The sequence below is a fragment of the Silene latifolia genome, chromosome Y (genome assembly GCF_048544455.1).
Source record: "Silene latifolia isolate original U9 population chromosome Y, ASM4854445v1, whole genome shotgun sequence".
Taxonomy (NCBI): domain Eukaryota; kingdom Viridiplantae; phylum Streptophyta; class Magnoliopsida; order Caryophyllales; family Caryophyllaceae; genus Silene; species Silene latifolia.
Genome location: NC_133538.1, coordinates 110,188,967 through 110,195,096, shown reverse-complemented (window position 1 = coordinate 110,195,096; position 6,130 = coordinate 110,188,967). Strand labels below are relative to the sequence as shown.

At 44.0% G+C, this 6,130-nt stretch overlaps 1 non-coding gene across 1 annotated transcript; it reads right to left on the bottom strand.

Annotated features, from left to right (window-relative positions):
- Positions 1-1,127: 1,127 nt before the first annotated feature.
- Positions 1,128-1,233, bottom strand: LOC141635725 (small nucleolar RNA R71). The gene has a single exon (XR_012540389.1). It is a non-coding gene; the product is annotated as a small nucleolar RNA R71 (small nucleolar RNA).
- Between the last annotated feature and the right edge of the window lie 4,897 nt (positions 1,234-6,130).

Sequence of the window (6,130 nt, the reverse complement as noted above, 5' to 3'; positions counted from 1 at the left end):
TTAATCCTGGATCGGATGATTGGACTAAATAGGCCTGCTATGATAAAGAGACTAGACCCCGACGAGGACGGAAGTTAAGTTAGTGGGAATCTAGGGTAGAAAGTGGACCGAAAGGACCTTTCCATATCCGTCTCGCAGTAATTTATCTAAGTTGTTTACAGTTGAGTCACTGGACTACCGTAGTCAACCGAAATCCTGACATGTCCCCTCTCTATTGATAGTTTATTCTCATTTTCTGTCTTTATTGCTCTTTCCTTGCATCTCTTCCTTTAAACCTTTTAGTTTAGAAAACCAATTACAAACCCCCCATTTGTGACAAAATAGACGGACTTTTACAGATATCTTGCCTCCCTGAGGAGATCGACCTGACTTACCTAGCTATATAGTTAGTTTTGTTAGTTATTTTTGAGAGGTATACGACAACCCTGTCAAATTTTGGCGTCGTTGCCGGGGAGGCAATTGCCCTATCTGTCTTTGTTTCGTTTATTTTATGCGTCTCAGGGAATTCTTATTCCTTGAGGCAATTCTTATTCATTTTCTTTCAGTGTTGTGTATGCCTAGGTCAAACAGGTTGGAGTTAGTTTCAGCTGATTCTGAGCCAGAGAGACTGTTCAGGTATAGATTCTGTCTGCAAAGAGAATCACGAAAGGAAGCCTTGAGTACTTTCGAACCCGAACTTCAGCATTTCTTAGAAACAGAAAACCCGTCTTTTGAAGAAGACACTTTCAGTTCTGTAAACCAACCAGTAAAGATGCCGAATATTGCAAGTCATTCGGAGCCTAAAGCATCAGCTATTCCCAAAGGTTTCAATCTCCAGACTGAGGATGGAAATACTTTTGACATCCGTCCGTCCTATATCAATCTGGTGGAGAGAATTATCTTTAAAGGTGTGGGACGTGAAGACCCGAGGGAATATATGGAGGTCTTTACGGACTACTGTTCTACTATCCCCGCCACAAAGGGGGTAACTCAAGACAAAATTAAGGAGGTGTTGTTTCTTTTTTCTTTGACTGACTCAGCCAGGGAGTGGCTGACTGACTTGGACCATACGGCCGCGGGGATCACAGACTGGGAGACCATTGCTCTTACTTTTTATAAGAGATATTTCCCTCCGCAGCGCACCAATCAGCTGAGGACCAAGATCACTAGTTTCAAGCAGGCACCGGATGAAACGTTCTATGAAGCTTGATGCCGGTTCAAGAGGTTGGTGAGGTCTCTTCCTCACCATGGTTTTGACCCGTGTTTTTTGTCTAATCAGTTCTACAATAGATTGTACAATGACCACAGAGCCATACTTGATGCTTCATCCAACGAAAGATTTCAAAAGAATACTGATGATGATAAGGGATGGGCGATTATTGAGGAGATGGCGACCCATTGTGTCGAGTATTGGAACCCGAGGGATGGTATTCGAACAGTTCACGCGGTTGACAAGGCAGTCGTGGCTCAGCTGGAAGCCATGAATGCTCGTTTTGATAAATTGGAGCTGCATTATGCTGGAGAGCCTCAGACGGTCCATTTGCTTACTAAAGGGGAGACCGTCACATGTGAGAGGTGTGGGAGCAACGACGGTCACACTGCTGTTGACTGTCTTATAGAGAAGGCACACGTCCTTGCTTTTCAACAATACAGGCAAGGAGGGGGTTCCTATTATAATAACCAAGGGGCAGTCCATCCCAATTTGAGGTGAAAAAGTCAAAATGTGCTCAATCCTACCCCTCCACCACATCAGCAGCAACCGTATGTCCCACCTCACAAGGCTCAACAAGGCTTTCAAAAGCCTCCTTCCTTTCCTCAACCCAATCACGGTGCATCCTCCTCAGGTGGGGTAAGCGAGTTAGCTGAATTGAAGACAATGTTGCAGTCTTTGACAAAGCAGTGGCAGCTAAGTGACCAACAAAAAGAAGCCTCTATTAAGTCACTTGATACTCAAGTTGCCCAGTTAGCCGCGAACCAATCTACGAGGAAGTAGGGTCATTGACCGTCACAAGCTGATAAGAATCCACATGAAACGGTAAATTTAATGAATTTGAGGAGCGGTCGTTCATATGAGGGACCGGAATTGCTGAAATCAGACCCGAGGAACGTAATTACTGCTGATGAACAGTGTTCTGTTGAAGAAAAAGAGTTGACGACAAAGAAAGTACTCGATCGACTAATTTCTGGGGGTCGATCGAGTAAAAATGCTGAAGAAAGGACTCGATCGAGTGGAATTTCTATTCGATCGAGTGAACAGGAAAAAGAAGAGCTCGATCGAGTAAATAAAACTGCTCGATCGAATGATTTTGTTGAAGATTCTACTCGATCGAGTGATATTTTTGCTCGATCGAGTGCTGCTGACAAAGAAGACCTTGGTCGAGAGCCTGATAGTGCTCGATCGATTGAAACATCTCCTGAAAGACTTCGTTCTAGAGGAAAGAAGTCTCGTTCGAAGGATTTAGAGCTTGATCCGGCTAATACATTGGAAGAGAGTAACAAAGGGCTCGAGATACCCATCACAGTGCCTTTCCCGAGGCGTTTTCACAGTACTAAGGGTAATCAACAATTCGGCAAATTTGCCGAACTCCTGAAAAGCTTGCAAGTCACTGTGTCATTCGCCGAATTGCTGACACAGGTACCCTCTTACCTTAAATTTATGAAAGAATTTCTATCACGTAAGAGGCACATTAACGACCATGAGATGGTAGCTTTGACCGAGGTAGGGACGGCCCTAGTTCAGAATAAGTTACCTACCAAACAGTCATATCCGGGTAGTTTTTCGATTCCGTGTCATATTGGTACCCACTTAATTGATAACGCGTTATGTGATATTGGCGCTAGCGTTAGTGTCTTACCACAGTCTCTGGCTAAGAGACTTGGTTTGACCAAGTTTAATTGCAAAAATATGACTGTTCAGATGGCCGACCGTAGTATATCACGGCAACTAGGTGTCATAGAAGACATACCTGTTAAGATCGGGAGATTCTTTATTCCCGTTAACTTCGTTGTACTTGACATCCCCTAAGATACTCATACCCCTATCATTTTAGGGAGACCTTTTCTCTTTACTGCCCGTGCAGTGATAGACGCCGGGGGTAAGACATTGACTTTCCAGGTTGGGGATGAGGAATTGATATTCCATCAGTCTAAGTCCCGAAGGGCTCCCATGCAAGCTCAGCCTTGCAATGCCCTCTCTTCTACTGACCCTCTTATTGACACTCCAAATGAAAATTTGGAATATTGTGCTGCTATCGTGACCCCTCCGCCTCAGTTTGAGAACAAAAAGGAGGAAAGTTCGTCTGTTTCCTTGCTAGAGGTACAGATGAAAATAATGAAAGAGTTGTCAATGGTTATTGTGTGATTAATGTCAGTCAAAGTGGGAGCGATGATCTTAAAGCTGGTGAGAAAGGAGTAAGGACGAGAAAAGTTCGCGCGTATGTGGACGTCAACTATTCTCCTCCTAACGATTCAAGTTCAAGCTCATGGAAATTGAAGAGGACGATTAATGTTGCTGAGGTGACGTCCTCCAGTCAGAAGCCCTCCGATGGGCTATTGAATTGCTTTGATAAGTGAGCGTGAAGATGCCCCATGTAACAAATTGTAAAAACAATTTTTAATTTCTTTTGGATTTGTTTATTGCATTCAATTAGGACAATTAGAATTTAGACATTTTTAGCATAGATTAGAAGACTATAGACTGTTACTTTTTGTATTTGGTATTTTGGGATATTTTTGCGAGTGTTTTTATGCAAGTTTGGGGAGTTATACGCAAATTCAAAGGCTTACACGAGGCAAAGAGCTCGATCGAGTACTTTTTGTACTCGATCGAGTGAATTTTGTTCCATCGAATGATCCCATACTGCTCGATCGACAAAAGCTGAAGAGGAGTGTACTCGATCGAGTAACTTTTTACTCGATCGAGTAGATGAATATAAGAAGCTCTCGATCGAGTAGTTTTAAACCACTCGATCGAGTGATTTTTCAAAGGATACGTAGGGAGTTCCTTTAACTTCCTTCTTTTTCTTATTACTTCTTATCCCCTTTCTTTATTTCGTCCCTTCTCCTTATTTGCGATCAAAAGAAAAACCCCAAAATCCTCCATTTTCTTGCCCATTTACCAAATCCACCACCTACATTTTATTCCTTGCTAATTAATCGTCCATTGCCATCTATTTTCCCCTTGATTCTTGTTGTTTTACGCGGTCAATTAGAGGAATTAGGGTTCGCGATTTTTCGATCAAAAATCATCATTCTCGCTTGTTTTGTCGATTAATTGATATTTGTAGGTTCCTTATCATCAGCTAAGTAATTCTAATACTTCTTTGCATTTTAATTTCATTAATTTTGTTTTTTATGAAGTAAATTAGGAATTAGGGTTCGGTTTTCATCCGGGGTCGAATTTTTTCAACTATCATTGTGATTCTTTGCCCAATTTGTCTTACTTGATGATTAATTCCCGTACTTCATTGATTTTCACATGTTTACTTCGAATTTTATTGGAAATTTGCGATGAGGGTTCCTGTCAGTCGAAATTTTCGACTATGAATTGGGTTTTTCCTGCTGCCATATGCTTTATTGCTTCAATTGTTGCTTAATGTGCTGCATTCGTCAACTGGTACCCTTACCCTACTGCTGTCTATCCATCTTATTCGAATTTGTTATAGAAAATTTGGGAATTTTTGGGCTGATAAGTAGAATTTTTCGACTGTCTTTGGGAATTCTCTGCTGTTTAACTGCTGTTTTCTTATCAAATTCCCCTGCCCTATTTGTTTAGGATGGATTCTAGCTCTGTGCCTTCCACTAGCTCTACTATCAGTCCGTCCTTGCCTGAGACGGCGGTCCCTGCTGTCACCACCGCCTCCATACTTGCTAGTACCGCAACCATTGCTTCTGTTTTTCTTGTTAGCACTTTCGGTACTATTTTTTCACCTACTAACACTGCTGCTAGCCTTTCTTCCTCAGTGGCGGTCTCTGCTGCATCTACTGTTGTAGCTACAACTTCTACCTTAGCCACGGTGAGCACTCCTGTGGCAGACTCACCTGTAGTCACAACTGCCTTCAGAGCGGGCCTAGTTCCTTGTACCGTCACTGGACGGTCTTCTACTTCAGGTTCTAGAGGCCGCGGTCGTGGTCGTGCTACACTTGCTGCTGGTCGTGTTACAATTCGAGTGGACGACACCCTCGACTCCCAACCTGAGTTCCCGTAGGTAATTTTTGTTAATGGTGTACATCGTACTAGATTTTATAACTTAGTTGAATGTGACTTTCTCCCTACGCGCTTTCTTTGCCGTACGTCACTACAGAGGCTCGGCTTCTATGAGCCAGTCTGTAAGCTTCTACGGGGCACGGGGATGACCGGACTTATCACTATGAGTGGCCATACCTTTAGGGAGCTGAGCCTTGAGTTCTTCAGCTCCTTTACCTTCTCCTCCGGGGCACACGATGCTGTCCCCACTAGTCTTTCTATGTCCTTCCGGTTATTTAACCGGATATTTTCTATGACACTTGAGGAGTTTGGTACCCGTCTCGACCTTTCCTTCAGGGGCGACACTTATGCCCCTAGGAAGGTCATTAGTCTGCTTTGGCGGGCTTTGGCACAGACTCCTTTTCACGAGTGAAAGCACGCCCAGGTCCACCTTCCCCCCGCCCTTTAATTCCTCAGACTGATGGGAAGTACTATTTTTGGCCGAAAGGAGCCAAACAACATCAACAACAACGAGCTTTCTATCTTAGGCGGTTACCTGAACATCGACGGCGAGGGTCCCTTTACCCTCAACATCGCTTATTTGACTGCCAAGTACTTCCAGGCTCAGGCAGAGAGGGTCATGGGTACTATCGTCTGCGGTGGCATAGCCACTTTTCTTGCCCGTTCTCTCCTCACCGTCTTGTCTCGTGACTTACCTTATATAGACGATGATAGGTATCTGGCCCTAGCTGCCATGCACTCTTATACTTGGCTGACCACAGACTACCGGACATGGAAGATAGATGGTTCCCTATCCGTAGACCTTCCTTGTGACACCCTGCCTCGTCTTGCCCCTTTGCACACTGTTGCACGGGGCGCCCGACCACCACCTTTTTCCAGACTACCACCTACCGATCTGACCTCCTACTATTTTACCCACCGCTAAGAAGCGGCGTAGACTTGATA